The sequence below is a fragment of the Mustela erminea genome, chromosome 13 (assembly GCF_009829155.1).
Source record: "Mustela erminea isolate mMusErm1 chromosome 13, mMusErm1.Pri, whole genome shotgun sequence".
NCBI lineage: Eukaryota > Metazoa > Chordata > Mammalia > Carnivora > Mustelidae > Mustela > Mustela erminea.
This window is the reverse complement of record NC_045626.1, coordinates 23,241,991-23,264,096: the sequence shown is the minus strand read 5'-3', so window position 1 is coordinate 23,264,096 and position 22,106 is coordinate 23,241,991. Positions and strand designations below refer to the sequence as shown.

Below are 22,106 nucleotides of genomic sequence, written 5' to 3'. Positions count from 1 at the left end.
CACTCGTGCTCTCTCTCTAAAAAAAAATTAATAAACCTTATAAAAAAAGTATTCCATTGTGTGTTCTGGGCGAAATGCAAACCGATGAGACAAGACGGTTCATAACTAGCAAAGCAGTGTGACTCACTATATGGGGTTCATTATAGCATTTTAAAAAATTTTGGTTATATATGAAAATTTCCATAATAAATGTTGCTAAATAGTGGCCAGAGGATTTTTTTAAAAAGGAGAGCCACAGAACCTGTCAGAGATTCACGTATGGGTAAAATCAGAGCTAGCCCCACAGAGCAGGTTTCAATGGGTAAGTTATGAGCAAAAACGGTAAAGTAATAAAATTGTTTCTGGAACACATGAGACCCAGTTGCCCAATGCACCGTTTATTTTTTTCTCGGTGGGTGAATGTGTATGCCCCCATTCTCCAGCTCTTGCCTCTTTTATTCTTTGGGGTGTGCTTTGTTGCTGAGACACCCCCAGTCCTCACTTCAGCAGGGGCTGGGCTCCCTGGCTTTTTTGGGTGATTTGATGACACAATAGCTCCTTGCAACAGACACCCAGATGGATGTTCCCGGAGCATGGAATCCCTCAGAGCACGGAAGGACGACCTCTGTGAAGATATTGGGTGCAGCAGGGACCATTAGTCACCAAGGATCGTTTGACATTTTGAAATGAACTCACGGGCTCTCATAAATAAGCCCAGACCCTGAATCACGCCTGGGGCAGCGTGGCCGTGGCTGGGGGTTGGGAGGTCCCCATGTTTCTGCGTCAAGTGCCGTAGGATGCAGTGTATAATGTCTAAATGCGTGTCAAGTGAGCAGCGCGAGAGAAGGGGTCCTCGCTTGTCCCCCCGAGGCCTACTGTTCGGAGCCACAGTTCCTGCTGGGCGGGTGGATGGTTTCAGTTACTGTCCACACTGGTGACAAGCCTCTCCTCTCTGCTGTGCATGAACTTACTCTCAAGCCTTGGGCCTGGGCCACTTGGGGCCCATTTGGTTGCCCTTTCTTGACCCGGAAGGTGCGCCGGCCAGAAAAGCTTTTCCTTCATGTTGAGACCCTACTGCACAACAGAGCCTCCTCGAGCCTCTCTGCCTCTCTGAGAAATAAGCATTTCATACAGCTTTAACTCTTCCCTGTGAGTAATTAGCTAACACATTCCGGGGGGTGAGGCATCGTTCAGTACTTGTGTGAATTACTGTATCCTCACTTAACCCTGTGAAGGGGGCAGTTATGGTTTCCTTGTTGCATACACAGATGAGAAACCAGAGGGACACTCCCAAAGGTTGCTGCTGAGTGTGACCTGCCCAGGGACATACAATGAGCCAGTATGACCAGATCCAGCACGGCAACCTCTGCATGATCCCGCCTCCCAGGGAGTGCAAGGGAACCAGGCTCGTTGTGGGTACAAATCGAAAAAAGGAAAGAAATCCAAAAGTACCTGACTCCTGGAAAGCTCTGGGGTGGGTTTCCCCCGAGGGCCTGGAAAAGTCCAGCAGCAGCGCATTTCTGGGCCATGCGGCTATGGAACATTCCAGTACATCCATGGTGACCTGGGGCCTTTGCCAAGCAGGGGTTCTTGGGTGACTTAGAAGAAGAATTGTTGATGAAGAATTTATCATGAGGTCACATGTTCTTTCTGACATTCAGGAGCGTCCTCTCTGGGAGAAAGCTGCCCTGTGCCCAGCTGGCCGTGCCCAGCACGTGTTTGGTGACCCTGCAGAAGCTGTCTGAAGAAGTGAACAGACAATGCTCAACACTCAGAGTTCACACAGTGCTTTCTTTCACAATTCGTGTCTCTCTCTGTAACATGGCAGCAGTGCCATAGACCCATTATAGAGATCAGAAAGCAGCAGGCTAGGGCGGCCAGATCTACTGCTTGGTGGCTCGGCTGGGACTCAGATCACACATTCAAAATCGGATTTATCAACTAAAAAAAAATAGAAAAGGAAGAGAGACGTCAGTGGGATTTTAGGATGACCACCCCCGTGTGTCTCAAGGATTTCTCTCCAGCCCGGGTCCTGTGGACTTCCTGGTTATATACAACCCGCTCCCCTCCCTCCTCCCAGCCCTTGGTGCTGATGAATCAACAGGGTAATTTATAGTCATTCGCCTTGGACAATGAGGGCAGCGTGATGGCTGGACTCATCAGCAGGCCTAGGTGAGAGTGGGTTTCTGGGTTCCCATTTCAAGGAACGTAGATCCTTCCAGGTTGGATGATGATTTAGGATGAATTTTCTTTGCAGTACTTAGATCATGACAGGGATATAGAACTCACTGAACCTCCTTACTAAAGGTTGAGGAAAGTGGGGAGCAGGTGAGGTGGGGAGGAGAGGTGACCTGCCAGACACGGGATCATCTTGGTCCCATTCAGCCCAGGGGAGCCCAGGGCAGTGAGAAGCCTCCTTCAGAGAGGCAGCCACCCCTGCCTGCCCTTGTTAAGAATCTTAGAGTTCTTCTGTGGGTTATTTTGCCGCCCTCCCCCAACAATGGCTGTATCTCCTTGGCCTCTACCCTTTCTCTAGCACCCACTAGCCTGGACAGAAAGTTGGTCCTAACCAAGCGGCCTATAAGACATTCCTTGGACAAAGAGCTTCAGGGCAAACCTTTGAGGCTTCCTTTGCTGACTTGCCGATGAGGATGAAGAAAGGTGGAGTGGGCTTCTCCGAGGTCACACAGAGCCAAGCTGGAAACCCAGATTTTCCATTATGAGCCCAAAGTCTTTCCGCCCCAGCCCTGAGAAGTCAGTCTCCTGCCTTAACTTCTACAGCCCGTGGTGTCTTTGAGATTCATGTCCCTGAGAGCACATTCATTTGCCAGGAATTCTTACCTTTTTTCAAACTCATAAATACATGTCTCCCCAACAGAACTCTATGCCCTTTGAACCAACTCAATAGGTTATAAAGCAAGCAAGCAAGCAAACAAAAACAATGCAAGCAGGGAAAGAAAAAAGGTGCATCTTGGCCTGGGTAGGACATTATCCTTAAACCTCTGGATGCCTCCTGTCTACCCAGTTACCCCCCAACTCCAACAGGTAGTGGCAGCTCCATGGTAGGGTTTCTGTTTCCAGAAATTAAAATTTTTATTAAGAAGATCACAAGGAAGAAAAAGTATGTGGACAGGACAGCACTGTATTTATTGGACAAAATTTGTACGTAAGTGGACTGCACAGCCCAAGCCTGTGCGGTTCAGTGTCAACGAGGGTCATGCACAGAGAAGGGAAACTGTTGTGGGTGTGTTTCATGTTTCACCCAGTTCAGTAACTGTCCTCGATACTCAAATTGTCCCATATTTGGCCAAGTCTACTTGGCTCCTGTGTCTTTGATAGTTTCTTTCCCATCGCCCAGAACAAGATATTCTAGGCTCATCTTGTACAATTCGTGCAGACATTTCTCCTTGAGACACTGGTTTCTTTTGGTGGGAAGTGATACACTGCTCTCAAAATTTGGTTACAGAAAACAGCTGAAAAGGTTACTTTGTGTGTGTGTGCTCATTCCACGCCACCCCTCTCTCCTCTTCCTTTAGGAGCATTAATACATTCGATACTCTCTTTTATACCCATCATGCAGCCTTCCTTTAACGAGTGCGGCGGGCACACACACACACACACAGACCACATACTGTCATTTTGGTTGTCTAAACTTCATTCTCTAGTAGTTTCCTAAGCAAGGGCTATGGAACTCCCATTCCCTCAATTTTGCATGTTGCTGTTGTAATTTTTTTTTTTTTTTAAGATTTTATTTATTTGACAGACAGAGGTCACATGTAGGCAGAGAGGCAGGCAGAGAGAGAGAGAGAGGAGGAAGCAGGCTCCCCACTGAGCAGAGAGCCCGATGTGTGGCTCGATCCCAGGACCCTGGGATCATGACCTGAGCCCAAGGCAGAGGCTTTAACCCACTGAGCCACCCAGGCGCCCCCATTTACTCATTTCTGATGTGTATGTTACTGCGGTCACGTGGGCCTGCCCAGCAGCCTGGGAAGCTTTCCAAAGAAAGGCTCAGTCTCCACCTGCCGTCCTCTGCATATCAGCAAATGCGCCCAGGCTCTGAACGCCCACTTTGCCTACCTGAGTGTCTGCTCTGCGTGGGATCTCGGTTCACTAAGTGTTCAGTCTCGTGTTAGCTCTCAGATGCCTTTCATAACTTTTACAACTAATTCAGCTTTTCTAGTTGGCCTTGGTGAAGGAGTTGGTCTGATTTACCTGGTTTGTCACTAATGGCAGTGGAAATCGCATGCCAGTCACTACATGTTGATGAAGACCAGTGAGCGGGTCAGGTATTGCTGCTAACGGAGTTGTCGGAATCCCCAAGCTCTTGTGAACCAGCGGCGTCTGGGAAGGTGACTCATAGACCCAGCATGTGGCATGCCGAGGGCCATGTGTGTGACAGCCAGCCCTGTGAGCTGGACAGATTGCCGAGCTGTCTGAGTAAACAGAATCCAGAAGGGCACCTGAGGTGGCCTGTGCCATGCTGAGCAGATTTGGGATCAGTGCCCAGGGCCCGGGGCCATTGGGGCCTACCTAGCTTCTACAGGTCAACACAAAAATAGGCTCTTTGTCCCACTTCCACAAAGATGGACACAACAAGTACTCAGTGCTGGTTCAACAGCCTGTGGTTCAAAAACTGGAGTCTGAGCCAAAGGTCAGCGTCGGCACATCCTTGCCAGGGGCTGAGGAAAGGCGAGACAAGGCATTCCTGGAACTAGTGCGTAGTCTTCTTATGGATCTGAACCAAACTGGCGTGGGGGGGGGGGTTGGGTGGGCCCAGTGGGGCTCTGCACAACCTTCACTGGCAAGGGCACAGTGTGGGGCCAGAGTTTCCACATTGCCCAATGCCATCTTCTCGGTGTTGTGGGCTGAAATACATCCTCCTGAATTCACACGTTGGAAGTCCTAATCCCCAGTACCTCGGACTGTAACTGTATTTGGGGAGAGGGCTTTTAAAGATATCCTTATGTTAAATGAGGTTGTGCATGTGGTCCGTGATCCAGCAGGACCTGGTGACCTTACTCGAGGAGGGAGAGACAGCAGAGGCGAGCACGCACAGAGAGAAGGCCGCGTGAGGACGCAGCTAGGAGGTGGCCATGCGCACGCCCAGGAGAGAGGCCTCAGGAGAGTTGAACCGGCCAACACCTTGATCTCTGACTTGCCGCTTCTCAGACTGTAAGCAGATCTATTCCTGGGGTGTTACCCACCATCCTTGCCGTCTGTGGTGCTTTGTTTTTGGCAGCCCGGGCACATGAATACACTAGGGTGCCGTCAGACACTCTCAGGCGACAGAGGTGATGGTTCGAACCCCTGTCCTCCCAGGGCACGCCCCCAGCCCCACCTGGTCCTGCGGTGTCCAGTTTTTGAAAAATCCCTTCCCGGGGCTTCCTTCGCTCCAGCAGAGTCTGTTCTGTTGGCCAGCTTACTCCATTCTCCTTCACCGACCACCCACTTCCAAAGGAGAACATGCTGGCAGGTTTCTTCTCCGAAGGCAGGGAGTCCACATCTCTGGGGTTTCTGTCCTGAGGGTTGCTGCCACCTGAGTTTCTGGCTCTGCTGGAAGCACCAGCAGGACTTGGGATTGGATTTGCTCCCTGGTGGGGTTCCCACATCACGGGGGGCCGGGACACCTTGCCACGTCATGGGTTGCTGGTGACGTGCAGGAACTTATCATTCCTAAACCTCTTGCCCTGCTGTTTCTAGTTCTGTTCCTGGGAGCCAGGCGGGGCTCTCAGGGTCTGAAATGACCCCAACCAAGTTGTGGTTCTTGCCCTCATGGCATGACAGCTGGGGCCCTAAGCTAGATGACCTGCAACCCACAGGTGAGCGAGGCCAGGAAGGACTTGGGAAGGTGGAGTGGGCGATGAGGCACTAGTTCACTCCTGGGTGATGAACTTGCCCGCCTGCCACTGCTCCGGGGTGGGGGTGGGGGTGGGAGGACAGCCTGTGCCTGTGCCCACGTGTGTATGTTCAAATCACATTTCCTTTTGTCCTGCAGGCAATGGCACATGCATGAAATTCACTTTTTACTTATTGACCACAAAGCACTAGAAACCAAGATTTCAGGCAGAAGGAAGGGCACCGGTAACGAACAGGTTCTGCTTAAACTCAGCTCCTAGTAAACATACAAGTGATAGGATACCTCCCACGCGTTCCCTCCCTTTGCTAGTCCTAAAACCTGAAAGACTGCTCCAGCAACAACCTTCATTCTAGATAATTCTGTATATCTAATTTGAACACCAAAGTGATAATTTTAAAATCTGAGTCATGTATAAACCTCTTTTTAAAAAGAGGAAACCTGGGTGGCTGAGTCAGTTAAGCGTCCGAGTTCGGCTCAGGTCATGATCTTGGGGTCCTGGGATCCAGCCTCATGGTGGGCTCCCCACTCAGCAGGCAGTCTGCTTCCCCCTCTGCTTCTCCCCAGCGGCCCCCCCCCTTTGCTCATGCTCTCTCTCAAATAAATAAAATCTTTAAAAATAAATAAAAAAAGGAAACCAAAAGTCTAATGATCCTCTCAGGGATAACAAATTATTTCACCTATATTACTTAAATAACTATGAACACAACATTATTTAAGCTCTGTATGCTTAATAGCCCTTACCCAACGCTAACCAAGACCAGTATACAAATGAAAGGCACAAAGTCTCCACACCAGTGAAACTCACGGTAGCACGTTTTCTTGAACAGGATCCGCCATGTTATTTTCCTGAACCCAACACTGAATATCGTGTTTAGTAACACCACCTGTGTGGTGCGATGAAGCAGTTACTCCGTGTGTCTCCCCCACTGGAAAACCTGCAAACACCCCACTTGCACTTCTAGAACACTGTGATGTTGTTCATGAATAAGGTCCTCCTTTCCATTCTTTTAAACAATATTTTGTGGCTCTAAAATCTCTAGAAACTGGTATGAGATGATCTTTTCATATGCCCGTGGAACATGTTTACATTGATTTTTAAGATTTTTGTTCAAAGAAAAATTGAAATTCTCATGGAGGGGTCAGGGACCTTCGGAATATATCTGGTGCTTCTCAGGGTGTTTGTAAACCCCAAGTCAATGGATTTGAGGTTCTGGCTTTCCTGTGAGCAGCTTTCCATCTGCTTCCCTCTGGTCTGCGTTTGTACCCCGCTACTCTAAGGCCCCGTGGGGCTGGGTCTCCAGAAGGTGCATGGGCCTGGCTTGTTTTGATTTTTCTTTCCCTGGGTGGGGCCAGGTGCGCGTGATGTGTGCAGCGCAACCAAAACCAGAGCGCCGTTGAGCTGCCTGAGGGAATGCTCCCGGCTCCACTGGGGCTTCCCAGCTGTCTGGCGTGTCCCCAGGTCTCTGGGCTGGGGCTGGCCCAGGGAGGGGACTCTGCCACACAGCGGATCCTGGCTGGGGACTGGCTACTGACCGCGCCTCCACCGGAGGAAAAAATAGCAGTTCGGTCCTTGGAAAAAACTAGCGCCTCACACGACCGGAATAGCAACTGGAGACGTAGTTAAAAACAGAAACACCTGCCGCGGAATGGTGACAGGAAATGAAATTTCAGAAATGCCGCCCTGCAGCCCTCCAGGGAGGCAGCAGCCCCTCCCTCTGCTTTGGTCGCCAGCTGGGACCTGCCCCCACAGGGAAAGCCCCGCCCCCGTTCACCCGCGCCCCGCCCCCGACCCCCCCCCCCCTTTTGGACCAGCGGGGGCCAGGCGCTGAGGCAGGAGCAGGGGGCCCGTGGGGGTCCGCGGAGGGGGCCCGCCTGGTGCAGTGCAGCAGCATGTGCTGCGGGTGGCTGAGACCCCTGGCTCCCATGTCGGACCTCCTGGCTGGTAACAGAGTCAGGGAGAGCGGGTCATGGAGTGAAGGGGGCTGGGTGGCCCCCTGAGGCCCACCAGGCACAGCCTTCCTTAGGTGGACCCTACAGCTCCTGGCGGGTCCTTAAGACAGATGACGGCTCTTCAGAGGTCTCCTTGGGACTTTTCGGGTAAGAGGAGGAGTGCTGTGTTCAGTCTGGGGCAGGGTCTGCAAAGCGGGGTACACACATTCCAGAGGGTGTGGAAGATCCTCCGTGGGGTCCGAGAAAGGAACCATGAGTCTGTTTAATGTTTGCCTTCTGGGAAAGAGAAAGCTGTGCAGCGTTATCAACATCAAATGCCTATGAACTCTGGCCCCTGACCCCTGAGGGTGGTGAGGGAGGGGAGCCCCGAGGGAGAAGTGGGGCCTGCAGCTCGGGGCAACCGCCGCGGGCATGCTGGAGGGAACGAGAGATTCGATTCTCTACACTCAAGTAAGCTAACTCGGAAAATGACAGGTGGCTTTAAGTCATCCTTGTAAGGGAACCTGGGACTGGAGAGGACCGTGATTTGGAAATCAGTGTGAGCGGCCCTTGGACGGCAGAGCTGACTTTTCTCACCTCCGCGGGAGCTTCTAGTGAGCCAGGTTATGAGGTCAAACCACAGAGCTTCCCGCAGATCTGACCAGGAGATGGCCGAACCTCTGGGACTTTACATCCGTAGGCGCTGATGTCCACCGTGGCCTGACTCACCAGAGAAAAGTAAGACACGTACAAATACTGTTAATTTCATCTTGATTGCACCCTTTTCAATCTTTTTTGCGGATGTTTTTCCTTATATGGAAAATGTAATGTGTACGTAAATAGATACAACGCATAAAATAAGACAAAGAGAACCGATGTGCAGGCGTGAAGGGGGGGGGCGCGGTTTGCAGCGCCAACACTCAAGGATGGCTGATCTAGTTTTTCAAACTGGAGGTGCCTCAGAATTACCAGGAGGCTTGTTAAAACACAGGTCCCTGGGCCCACCTCCAGGGTTTCCGAGTCACTCCCTCTGGGGTGGGACTTGAGAGTCTGGGCTTCTAACAGGTCCCCAGGTGCTGTTGCTGCATCTGGGGCCTGTGGGGTCTACAGGAGTGGGCCCAGCCCAAGGGGAAGCAGGCCGACGCTAGGCCAGGTCAGCCTGTCTCATGGTGAAGACCAGGGTCACCCTGAAGACCATGGATAGCCACCTCCCAGCTGGCCACACGGCCTGGAAGTTTCCCGCAGGGACAGATCCTTTAGCCTGAAGCCTGGCTTTGCAACCATATCTGGAAAGGGGGGAGCTAGAAACAGCGCTAAGGGACCCTCAGCTGCCCAGTGCACAGGTGGGGGTTAAGGGGCTTAGAGCCCACCTACTTACCTCACCTGAGGACACAGGGCTTGGAACTCTCAGGCTGTGATGTCGCAGAGATCTGATGGCATCTCTGCAGGGACTCGCTAGCTTTTGACCTCAAATCTTCAATAAGGTAAACTTTGTGCAACGAGACAAAAATATCTTATTTTTCCACTCTCTTGCTGCCTCTGAGAAGGGTGGTACTGGAGGAGGAACTGAACTACCCCTGGGGGAAGGGGCGGGGGCAGGAGCTGGGTGGGGTGGTCTGCTGGGGGGCGGGCAGGAGGAGGAAGCTGTGGTCAGCACTGGGGGGACTTGAGAAGGAAGCTGTGAGCAGTGTGTGTGTGTGTGTGGCGGGGGTGGGGGAGTAGTTCAGGCCTCACACTGCTCCCCTGTCCCTTGGACTCATAGCAAGTGGGGCAAAGATGGGGTTGAGTCCGGCATCTCTCATCCGGTGGCAAAGGCCTGGTGCGGAGGTCTGGGCCCTGGCACAGGGTGGTGGTTTTTCCCCATCCCCCTCTGCTCTGGGCTCCCTCCCACAAATAGTCACAGCCAACTTCTTTTCTTTCTCTTTCTTTCTTTCTTTCTTTCTTTCTTTCTTTCTTTCTTTCTTTCTTTCTTTCTTTCTTTCTTTCTTTTTTCTTTTTTAAAGCATTTTTCCAGGGAGTCTCTTGAAAACCAGAAGCAGTAACACACCAAGGGATGTAGTTCTGATGGCAGGATTTCAAGCTCAGGCTAGGAGGTAAAGAGTCAGTGTCCCTTATAAACGGGGCCCCCATCACATCCATCCCTAGGCCGTGTGCTTCAGAGGGAAGGCCTGCTGTCAGGTCGTTTTTCTGCACCTGCCTACCCTGGCTGCCAGTGAAGAATATTAGAATTCCAGCCCGTGGCACGCAGCCTGCAGGGAGCAGCCGAGCCCCCAGGGTGGCCAGGTACAGGCGCTGGCCTGCTAGCCGGCTAGGGTAGGGGCTGGGGTTGGGTGAGGGGCCTGCTCTCCTTCCTTCCTCAGCACTCCTCATGGGGCCCAGGGTTTGTCCTTGGGGGTAATGATGGAGCCTCCTTTACCCACAGCATAGTTGCCTATGAGAAGCCAGTGAGAACAGTGTGGGTTCTCAAGACTGGAGTCCAAATCCTTACTGCCAGCCGCTGGCCTTGAGCCATGGGTGATGAGGGCGCCCGCTGTGGATGGAACCGGGGATGCGGCGAATGTGTGCAGAGTGCCAGGCCCTTGGGGTGCTCCCCTGCAACCTCATTATGGACTGCTTCAATAGGACTACATTTACTGCACTGAAAGCTAAACTTGGAGAACTTATCCCGGGTTCCCTGGGTACATGAAGGTGAGAGATCTTAACTCATTCATTCACGCACACGGAAATCCTGAGTGCTGAGTGCAGCTCAGACAATGAACTAATAAGTATGTAAGAACAAAGAACAGTCAAGACCCCTCTGGGAGGGGTGCCTGGGCGGCTCAGTCGGTTAAGCATCTGCCTTGGGTGGTTCAGACCATGATCTCAGGGTCCTGGGATGGAGCCCGAGTCAGGCTCCCTGCTCAGTGGGGAGGCTGCTTCTCCCTCTCCTCCCCTCCCTGCTGCCCGTCCCCCACTTGTGCTCTTTCCCTCTCTCAAATAAATGAATAAAATCTTAAAAAAAAAAAAGAAAAAAGCTTCTCTGGGAGGGGTTTTCATGCAGAAGGGCTTTGAGGCTCGGGGTGGGTCTCCCTGGAGACTGTGCTGCTGGGGGAGGCAGGGAGAGGGAGGTAAGGGCTGGGCGGGCAGCGGGCACAGCCGGTAGATGGAAGCCCATGTCCACCCCCAGGCAAAGCAGCAGAAGAATCACAAAGCGGCTGCCTTGCCTAAGGGCTCACAGTGAGACAAAGGGGAGGCTGAGGCTGGAGGGGTCTGGGTCCAGGCAAGGCTCCTGGTCCTTCTCTGCCCACCTTACCTCCTAGAGGCAACCTGCTGTGCCAAAGGCCACCGAGTCAGGGCTTTGGACTCAGACCTGGAAGCAGATCCTGCCCTCCTGCTTTGTGTTGGTAAGGTCATTTGAGTGCTCTGAGCCTCAGTTTTTCCATCTGTACAATGGTGCTAATTCTATCTCCTTATTCACTCCACTCAGGAGAACCAGGTGAGATCATAAGAAGTGCTTTGAGGACAATAGCGCCTTATACTTGATACCTACCGTGTCTACAGTGACAGCCTCCTCCCCAAAGGGGCTTTTATATTTTAAAAACAGAAAATCCATAAAGGAACCCCTCAAATGTCACCACAACATGGAGGAATCTGACCTTTCGTCCTCATTTACGGAGGCGAGCGAGGCAAGGACCCCCACAGATGGATGGCGCGAGAGGAAAAGCTGAATCCGGGTGCAGCTGTGCGCGGTGCGGGGTGGACGCGGCCGGGTCCCCCTCAGCTGGCCGACCGACACCGGCGTTAAGGCCCGAGAAGCTCCAGCCAATGTCCCGGGTTTAGTGGCTGCACAGCTGGCCAGTGGGCAGCTGCTTCCTTCGAGATGGACCCAGGGGACAGCATCGAGACAGCAAGGGCCACCTGTCTGCCCCCTTCCTCCCTGCCTGGGGCACTGGCTGGTCTCCTGGGCTCTCCCCACCTCGTGCTTTCATCTGAGCCTTCACCTGGCCACGCACAGCTACTGACCCAGGACCTCTGAGAGCAGAGGTCTGGCCCTCTGCCTGCTTTTGCATGGCCTGTGAGCTGAGAAGAGTTTTCACACACTGAAATCGTGTGAAATTCTTAAAAAAAAAAAAGGTAATATTTTGTGACATGTGACAGTCACACAATTCAAATGTCAGTGTCCATAAATAGGGCCTTGTTCCCTCGTTGTGTAGTGTTCGGCCACTTTCACGCTACAGGCAGGGCTGGAGGAGGGGCGACAGAGGACAGATGGCCCGAAAAACCTGAACTACCTATTATCTGGTGCTTTGCAGAGAAAGTGCGCCGATCCCCGACTTAGATCCCTCCTTCCAGGGGCATTTGAACTTTAATGGACTCGCCTGTCTTAAGCAGCAGAGATGAAGTCCTTCATGGCTGACTCTAGACGCCTATCCCTGGCAAGTGGCTCCCTCCGGCTGACTGGGCCAGGAGAAGGTGTGGGGAAAATTAGAGCCGAGGAACAAAGGGCCCCCAGGTTGTGAAAGAGCAGACTGGAGTTTCTAATTCTGGCTTCCACTAACTAATAATTATGTGATCTGAGCGAAACGGCTCCTCCCGTCCTGGTGCTTTTCTCACCCATTCAGAATCTGCCCTCTTGGCCTCAAACGGGGAGATAATAGCTGTGAAATGCTTTGTGATTTAAAGCATCACTCAAATGCAAAGATCAGCCAGGCTCCGGAATCCTGATAAGGTACAGGGCTTCCTCTCCAGGCGCAGAGAGCAGAAGGGACCGAGTGTCTGTCGCGTGTCGCGGTGCCCTTCTCCTCCATCCCGAGTCAAGATGCTTGGCTTGGCAACAAGACTGTGGTAGATCCGTGGCATCTGAGCTGTTGATGTTCAGTCATTCCCAAGCCACCCGGAAGGTCCCCGGCTGTCCACTTGTCATTTTGCTGAGACCCAGAACCAAGTTACTGGGTTGCTGCTTACTGAGTGAAGAATCTAGCAGACGGGACAAGCAGCCTCATCTCAGGACGGCTCCCTCTTCTCTTGTTAGAACAGATGTAATAACTAATAAAGTGATTTAAAACTTCCTTTATAAATAACAGCTCTGTACTCCTGACACAGGCCCTCTCAAAAGTCTGGGGGAGGAGCTCCCTAGGAGTGCGGTGGGTCCACGGTAAAGCATTTCCATGCAATCAGGAGACTCTGGCCTGAGGCGGCCCTGTCCAGAGTCTGTCCAACGTGCCTTTAAGAAAAACTCCAGGAAGTGGCTTCCTTTTATGGCAGTCCCAGTTTCCGGTTCCTAGAAATAGCTGATTCCAACAGCACCTGATGATCACAAGTCCCAGGTCACCTGAGGGGGCCTGAGGCCAGGAATGGATGACAGCCACATTTTATTTGGACACCGGGCCATGCCCCGCAGCGGCCCTGGCGCGCACAACAGAACGTGCAGCTAGTGTGTTCGTTTCCATTTGGCTAACGGACACGTGTGCTCTTAAAAATGCAGACCCACACGGGAGCCTGGGCCGAAGACAGTGGTGACAAATTGAATCACCTGGGTTTTCTTGTTTGTAATAACTAGCCCAGGCCGGCGGTGCGAGTTGGCCAGTTGTGTGCTATTTTAAACCCTTCCTGCTCTTTTTCTCATTTGTGCCAAGGGCGCACAAAGCTGCCTAGAAGGAAGGAATTCAATCAGCATTAGAAGAATGCACTGAAGTTCTGTTTCCTAAGCCCCAGGGGAGATGTGAGTGGGAGAGGAGGACCCGGCTAGCCGAGGACAGAGTCCTTCCTGTGTGTCTGTTTCTCCAGGCCAGGCACTGGACCCAGCTGATGAAGGCTGGTGGGAGGTTGTCTGGTAGCAAGGAGAGGCCTGGGAAAGAGTGGGGACCAGGAGGGGGTGGAAACATTTCCTGAGGCTTCATCCTGGCCCAGAGTTTCCATCTGCCACCCCCAGAGTCCCATTCTTCTGCCTGGCCAGGTCCAACTGGTTCTGGTGGAAAGGGCTGCAGGCAGGACTAGTCGTCACCCTGTCCTTACCCTGGTCCTTACCCCCACCCAAGGCCAGAAGCCTTATGGAGCCATATTGTCTTTCTTGCGCCCTCTAGTCAAGTGCCTGGCTGCTGGACTGAAGGTCACCTTTTTCTCTGATCTCCCTCTCTGGTCAGTCTCAGAATTAACACATTTTTGTCCTCTCCCCAGTCTCCTTGCCTTTTCTGAAATGACATGCAAATCCCCCTTTACACTTGGGAGTGTTGGGGACGGTTCCGTGGGGTGCGACACCTCCATGTGGCCATCCTACCGCTTGGGTTCACTGTGGAAGCTGGAGACACCACTGGCCCGCCTCCCAGTCCCAACAGTGTGGTTCCTTTGCTCCGTACTGATGTGCGAGTGAGTGGGGCTAGCAGTCCTTCCCTGGCCCAGCTCCTCCTGAGGCCTCAGGGGGTCAAACTATATCATTGTGGGAATGATGGGAGGGGAGGCAGCAATGTAGGATTAATTCCATCTTAAAAGAGGCACCACACAGCTTTGTATCTGCTAAGGGGGTCAGGCTGGCCTTGCGGATAATAGGCGAGAGTGTGTGAACCCCTGGTGTGGTGCCCACAGGCGCTGGAAGAAGATACACGGATGCCAGCAGCATCTGATTATTATGAACACCATGGAATAGACAGGTACTTTCTATGGATGAAGTACTTTACACCCAAGGGAATTTTGGGACCATAGCTAATATAAGCTATGATTTCAGAGACCTTTAAATGCTGAAAAGTTTTGAGAAAAGGTAGGTCCCAGGTTGGCCGCCCCGGGAGGTTGAGCCGACCCAACGGCCAGCATGGGCTCAGCTTCCCCAGTCTGTTCTGGGATCAGCTTCTCCTGGGGTTCAGTTCTGCAACCTCACTGAGACTCGTTGCCCCCCTCATCTGCAAAATGGCGGAACTGCCCTACTTCACAGGATTGGCAGAGGCGTCAAACGCAATGACAGAAGGAACTCCTCCTGGAATGAAGTCATAAAGAGAAGGTGAGGCACTGGGGAGACCAGAAGCCCCGAAGTCTGGAGACCTGAGTTGGAGAGAGAGTCTTTCCTTGCCTCGGGCTTCCTGTCCCCTCCTGTACTCTGTTGGCATCTCCCCCATTTGTGCCATCTTTCCTGATCAAAATAGACTGTTACTCAAGTCCAGAGCTTTTCGTTCCTCTTTTGTGTTCAGAAGCAACGGCGGCCCGGCCGCCTATGAAGCCCCTGCAGAGCCTGACTACGGGGAAATCCATTTGCTGATGCCCGAGAGAAGGGGCTCCCAGAAACCCAAGGAAAATCATCTGTTGTGAAGCTGGAGGATTTCTTCTCATGACACCATTTTATAGACAGGGAGCACATGAAGGGTTCCTAAAGATCTCGAGTCCACCTGCCTCGAACAAACGCACCAACCCCAGGGGTATGTGGTATGTGAGAAACGCGCACTAAGGCGCATCGATTTCACTCACATATGATCTCCCTGATATGAGGAAGTGGAGATGCAACATGGGGGGTTAAGGGGGTAGGAGAAGAATCAATGAAACAAGATGGGATTGGGAGGGAGACAAACCATGTGACTCTTAATCTCACAAAACAAACTGAGGATTGCTGGGGGGAGGGGGGTTGGGAGAAGGGGGTGGGGTTATGGACATTGGGGAGGGTATGTGCTATGGTGAGTGCTGTGAAGTGTGTAAACCTGGCGATTCACAGACCTGTACCCCTGGGGATAAAAATATATGTTTATTAAAACAAAAATTAAAAAAAAGTAGTACATGTGGGGAGTTAAGTCATTTTAATATCAAATATGGATGTTTCAGAAAATGCAAATTGCTCACTGATCAAGATTAAATGCAAGGCTTCAAAGAAGTTTTGGGCTTGCAGCTTAAAGCAGACATCCACTTTTGAGTCTACTTTGCCTCGGTGACCCTAGACATCATTCTGGCAAAAGGGACCAAGGAGTCACACTTAGGGATCTTTTTCCATCTTTTGATGGAAGACAGTGAACGAAGAACATCTTACAAAGTAAGAGAGCGGCCCCCGACCCCTCCCAGGGCCTAGAAGTGATGGTCCTGAAGACCTCTGCTTCCTTCATGGAACCAGGGTCAAAGGGATAAGCCACAGAAAAATGAGACTTCTCAGAAAAGTGCAGATGTCCTAACTTCTCAAATAAAATGTTAGCACCCAGAATGTGGGTTTTTTTCAGGCCGCTTAGTCCTTCCTTGTTTGCTCCGCAAACAGCATAGTATCTTTGACCAAATAGATTTCAAGGGGACTTGATGCAGCTGCCAGCCTCGTGGACACCGATCCGAGGCGGCAGATGAAACCGAGGGAGGATCTGGTGAGCAGCAAAGCCAGCCGCTGGGGCACAGTGGTCTGCTGTCTGTCAGCGGAGAGATCTCGGAGTCCCCAGAAAGGCCGAGAGAAGGCTTCATAAAGAAGGGAGCCTGAGGTTTATCCCATTGGAAGGCAAACCGCTCAAGGGGAAGGAAGCAGTGATCAGCAGGGGTGAAGGGGGACCTCGGAATCCCGCCGGTGCTGCCCCTCAGCGTGTGGCCTCACAGGTGCATTCACTGGAGATGGGCTTCTCCCCTGAAAAAGAGGGGGTTCTTCCCTTGCAGAGTTTAAGGATTAAAGGCAACTATCTAAATACTTGAGAGCATGCTTCACTCAAATACCCATAAATGGTGGCTGTTTTAACCATTTAAAAAGTTTTGTCACTTGCCCATAGAATGTCTAATACCTAGGACTTGCTCAGGTTGACTAAATGGCTAAATGAGGGCTTGGTCAGATGTTTATCTAAAGCAGTGGTTCTCCAGTGGAGCAGTTTTGCCCATGTCTGAAGGCATTTTGGATTGCTGCTGCCGGGGGTGTGTGTGCGGACGTGTGTGTGTGTGTGTGTGTGTGTGTGTGTGTGTGTGTGTGTGTGTGTTTGTATGATTAACAAGTAGCTGGAGAGCAGAGATGTTTCTAAACATCCTGCAACACACAGGACAGCCCCCCCCCTCCCGTGTTATTGCCCCAAATGTCAGTAGTGCTGAGGTGGAAAACAAGGGAGAAGCTGGGGTTCACCCACCCAGAGGAGGGGAGGGATGGAAGCCAATAGATTTACAATTCTGGGATCTGGCGGCAAATGAGAATTCCTGCAAATATCCGTGGGAGAGGGATCCTCTTCTCAATGAGGACAGCTTTAGCAGTCATAACATACAAGGTTAAGTTAGAGAAACTGGATTCTCACTTGATACTCAGAGATCAGTGGACTGACTTCAGCTCTTTGGTCAGACGTGAAATAGCTATAGACATGAGAGGGGCAGCGTGGGAAAGCAGTTGGAGGTCGCAGTGGGGTCCAGCACACACACACACAAAAGGGGGGGCATCACATACCAGTAATAGATGAGGCCCATCTCTCATTTTTAAAAAAAGATTTTCTTTTTAAGTAATCGCTCCACACAGTGTGGGGCTGGAACTCAAAACCCTGAGGTCAAAAGTCGCACACTCTACTGACGGAGCTAGCCAGGCACCCCCCACTCCATGTTTTCCCCCTAGGATAAGGCAAACTACATTTAAGAGACTATAAAGCACTAAACAAAGGGAAGTTCCCATGATTAGGGAAAGACTAATCCCTCAGAAAGTCAACAAAGGTATCGGGCAGAGCGAATATCTGTTCATCCTAGGGCCTTCGAGATGAAAATTAACAATCTAAGTAAAAATCGTGACCCGAACACAGTTCTGGCCAATTTTTGACTTTTCAGTTGCTGGCAGAGCACTTTGGTGCCCAATAGGAGTCCACACATCAATTCTGAAAATAAGAATTAGTGCCTCAGCCCAGCCCAGGTCCTTCCTGGTCACAACAGGAATACAAAGTAACCCTGTTGTATTAAGAAGTGCTAGTGAAATCTTTGGTTGGCAAGCCCAGGAATTCTGGAACCAGAGTTCAATGGAAAATGCTCACATCTCAGTTGTATAATCTTTCTGAAGATGCTTTTGGATTTGGGGATTCTAGTTTTTACCTTAAGCTAGTTAAACTTTTAAGCCTCAGCTTTCCCCCCGCAAAATGGAAAGAAGGGTCTGTGCTTGCACCCCTAGGGCTGCGGTAAAATGAAATAAGATTAACCACCTGAGTTCACTTTGTACTGACTGGGTCACCCAACTGAAGGTATTGTTTTAAAACCCGTGGGCTTTTTACTTTTGGTTTACATTGCTCTTTACCAGTTCTTCCCGTTTTCCCAGAGCTGGGCTGGGTTTTAAGCAGCAGAATATGAGGGATACGACCCAGAAACGCCTATTAGTCCACCTCCCAGCACCTCTCGAGTTTTGTTTCTGGAGTTTCATGTCCTCCTCACAGGGAATCATTCCCACTTTACAGATAAAGAAAATGAGACTCAAAGTATACAGTCTGCAAAATATAGGATGAGATGCCCTCGGTAAAAGCCAGAAAAGAAGGGAGCTTGAACTGAAATGGAATCCAAAGCTGAAAAATAAGCTTTGTGGGCCCAGTCCAGAAGCAGCTTCCAGGATAATATGACCAGGCACAGGACATGACTAAAAAATGAGGTGTTGTCTACAAGGTAGTATGGTCAGTTCCTGTCAGTGTTCTCCTTGGATTTCAAGGCCTCAGAGAGCCAGACTTGGAGTCCATTTGATTCTGTCTTTTACCTGGGAAGATATAAAAAAAAAAAAAAAGATATACCTAAGGGTGTCCAAGTAGTGGTGATGGAAGGGAAGGCAGAAGAATGTTATTCCTGGCAAAGTTAAAAGAAGTAGGGTCAAGGGCTGAAGGAGGTCACCGAAAGGGTTGAGGAAATGGAATAACAAAAGCAAGGTTGATCTATTAGTAAAGAAAGTAAAAGTGAAAGGACCATTTCTGTAATCCTTGACTGTGATCTTTTGACCTGAAGCTGTATTTTCCAGAAAGCTGTAGGAATCACCTGCTCGGGAAGAGAAAACATAAAATATGATCCTGACTCCAGAGTCCTCACCGAAAGCTTCTAGGCCTGAGAATAAGATTAGTTTGGTTTTCGTGTGGATCAGGAAAAGCCACTGGGGTAGACCAGGAAAAGGAGATGCTGAGAGTGTGCTTCCTCAACTTCAGAATGAGACTGTGGTTCTCAGAACTGGAACCTCTGCCATGTACGGAAAAGACAATCTCAGAAGGTATGTCTAGCTCCTAGACAACTGGGACTTCCAGAATTAGAAAGAAACATCCTAAGCTGTACCACTGGTGACTTCACACGTGTGGAAAGAAGAATGTACTTTCCAAGAAGTACAAATTCGGTAACATATGGAATTTGAGCGGAGGAAAGCTCCACTGAATCCAAACCCCACCAAGAACCCATTCATAATCTGTTCTGACAGTAGTCAGATACAGAAAAGAAGTCCTCAGCTGAGGTAGTAGTACAGACTGTTTTAAGCAAGTAGCTTTAAGAGCGGCTTTCAGACACCCACACAATTATTTTCACACATACGCAATTCTTAAAATTATTTCCAGCAAGTTCTTGCAGACTCTACCAACATGGAAGAAATGAATTAGTCCATCTTTCCTGTTTTTCTCTGTGGTTTTAAAGTCTTACTTTCAGAAGACTTTTCTTCACAAGTGTTATTAACCATGTCTTAATAATTAATAGGCATGGCTATTTCTTATTAACTCTATTAATCATATGCTTCTGTCACCCAACAGTGAACCTCGAAGACTTTAAATAAAGGTTATTTACACAAACATCATCAGCATTAGCAAAATCCACAAGCTACCAATCTTTTTTGAAATCTTATTTGTCTAGTTGTAAATCCGTCTTTAAAGTACAATGCCTGGTTTCCCTATTTCAGCACGTTACATCTATGACTCAGGTAGTCCTGAAATCACTACCCCATTCAGGTCACTTGTTATGATGTCTTGGTAATTCCCCTAAAATTGCAGCAACAGAAAATGTCAAAAGTTCCACTGTTTGCTTTTGATCTTGGGAAATGTCATGGAAGATACGAGCCTTGGTGCTTTGAAAGGGAAATACCAACATTTATTTCCTGGTTTTAAATACTAATTATTGCATTCTTACAGTGCCAGAATCACATTTTAAAAGCCTTCTCATGTTTCAATTAGTAGAGGCTAACTACTGTTGACTTATCCAAGAGCATTCTGATTTAACAGCCCCTCCATCTGTCGCTGGGGCATAGGTCGGTCATACCTATATTTTGAGATTTTGTGCAGCCTTTAAGATGGTGAGACTGACCTTCCCCATCTTGATGTTCAATATTAATGTATGCAATAAATTATGCATAACACTGCTAGAGACTTTGGGTAAACACTGAAATGTGCTGGTAGGCACTGAACAAAAATTTATATAATCTTTGGCCTTCCTTTCCCATTTCAAACTAGCAAGGTTCTTAGTACCAAGCCAGTTCTTTTCAGTTTTTTGTTGTATATTCAGCTGAATATCATAGGTCCTTCTTTTTTTTTTTTTTAAAGGATTTTATTTATTTGATAGACAGAGATCACAAATAGGCAGAGAGGCAGGCAGAGGGAGAAGGGGAAGCAGGCTCCCTGCTGAGCAAAGAGCCCGATGTGATTAACCCACTGAGCCACCCAGGGGCCCCTCATAGGTCCTTCTCAAGACTTTCATGTTTAATAAGTTATTTATGTAACTTAGAGAGATTTAAGATTTATAATTTTAAAACACAAAGGCATCAGGTTTCAACACCTCTGTCTTCCATGAGACCTTTCCAGAACACCCAGAAGGGCTAGAGATCTATGGTTTCTCTTCAGCTGTTTTCCTCTTTGGCCTACCAATTCCCACTTCTCATTGGTGAACTCTACCTACTATTTAAAGTATCTAAATGTTTTTCTCTAAGGAAGGTCTCCTGCATTGGTTACCTTTAAAATGTAAAAGGAGATAAACATTAATACAAAAGGAGCATGGAAAATCCCAAGTGGGCAAGAATATTTAATTCTTTCATGCTTTCAATTATTTCTCATGGTCAGCTTGAAGAGCCTTTAAAGGGAATAATTACTCTAAGATATCCAAGAAGGAAAGTATGGCAGTTGAAAGAAAACAGCTAGTCTTCTTTGGTGGGGGAGGGGCAGAGAGAACATCTTAAGCAGGCTCTCCATCTCCTGACCGAGATCATGACCTGAGCCAAAATCAAGAGTCAGACCCTTAACTGACTGAACCACCCAGGCGCCCCAAGAAAACAGCTATTCTTAATCTTTATTAAATGCAGTCTCAGTAGGTTTTTCAATGTCCCTTCCGAATTCATCAGTGCCCCACCGCCCAGTTACTCAATCACTAACAGGAAACGGGAAGGTATGGAATAGCCATCAAACAAGTTTACTGCAGCTGACTTATGTTGTGGAAGTATACAGTCATGAAAAAGATGTTCACTATATAGTATAAACACCCCTAGTCTCGCTTATTTACAAAAAGTTTTGGAATGATAGAAGTAGAAATTTAAGCGGGACCGGAAATGGGGGGGTGGAGTTGGTAGTATGTTGAGAACCACCGTCTGGTTTTCATGCTAAGGGAGCCACTGATAAGAATAACTGGGGAGGGTATGTGTTATGGTGAGCGCTGGGTGTTAAGACTGATGAATCACAGACCTGTACCCGTGAAACAAATATTACATATTAAGAAATAAATTTAAAAATTTTGAAGTGTAGGAACATGCCTGTACCTATTTTCAAAACCTGATTATTCTAGCCTTCTTTTTCCTTTTTAAAGACTTTATTTATTTGACAGATCACAAGTAGGCAGAGAGGCAGGCAGAGAGAGGAGGAAGCAGGCTCCCCGCAGAACAGAGAGCCCGATGTGGGGCTCGATCCCAGGGCCCTGGGATCATGACCTGAGCAGAAGGCAGAGGCTTAACCCACTGAGCCACTCAGGCGCCCCTAGCCCTCTTTATTCTTGATAAAAACCTGCTTTGCAATAGAATTCTTTCGTTAAGATCCAGTATAGAGAGATCAACGTGCCATCATACCTGAGCTACCAGCCAAACCAAGTGCTCTCAGCCCGGCACCAGCCCTCCGAGGCCGGGAAAATGGAAGATGATTACCTCTGCTATCCAACAGCTTGCTTTGCTCCACTTTGCTTTTAGGATAGCCCCACTTTACTACCCGTTTTGTTAAGCAAAATACATCAGAGGAGGATTTACACTTTTTAACTGCTTCCTTATGTCTTTCCAGCTTACAAAGGGTTTTACAGAACATTTAACTTCAGATAGTGGGGAAAACATGTAATGTTTCCCTCCTTAACCATTCACACTGCAGACCCACCACTGGTAGCAATTCCCTGGTAAAGGCAGGTGCACAGGTTTCCTAGAGCCTCTCTCCCTGTCCTTCCCTACGCAAGAAAATGAATGCAAACACCGAGGAAAGGCAGTTCTAGACTTAGAACT

General features: G+C 49.6%; 2 long non-coding RNA genes across 2 annotated transcripts in view; both read right to left on the bottom strand.

Moving 5' to 3' along the window:
• Positions 1-356: 356 nt before the first annotated feature.
• Positions 357-22,106, bottom strand: part of LOC116571807 — a 62,958-nt gene continuing 41,208 nt past the window's right edge. The window contains exons 2-3 of the long non-coding RNA XR_004278001.1: positions 1,432-1,720; positions 357-604 (exon numbers count right to left, since the gene is read on the bottom strand). This is a non-coding gene — a long non-coding RNA (uncharacterized LOC116571807). The remainder of the gene's footprint in view (positions 605-1,431; positions 1,721-22,106) is intronic.
• On the bottom strand, positions 1,732-9,313 carry LOC116571806. Its single transcript, XR_004278000.1, has 3 exons — positions 9,144-9,313; positions 8,363-8,485; positions 1,732-1,920 (listed from the first exon to the last, which is right to left on the bottom strand). It is a non-coding gene; the product is annotated as an uncharacterized LOC116571806 (long non-coding RNA).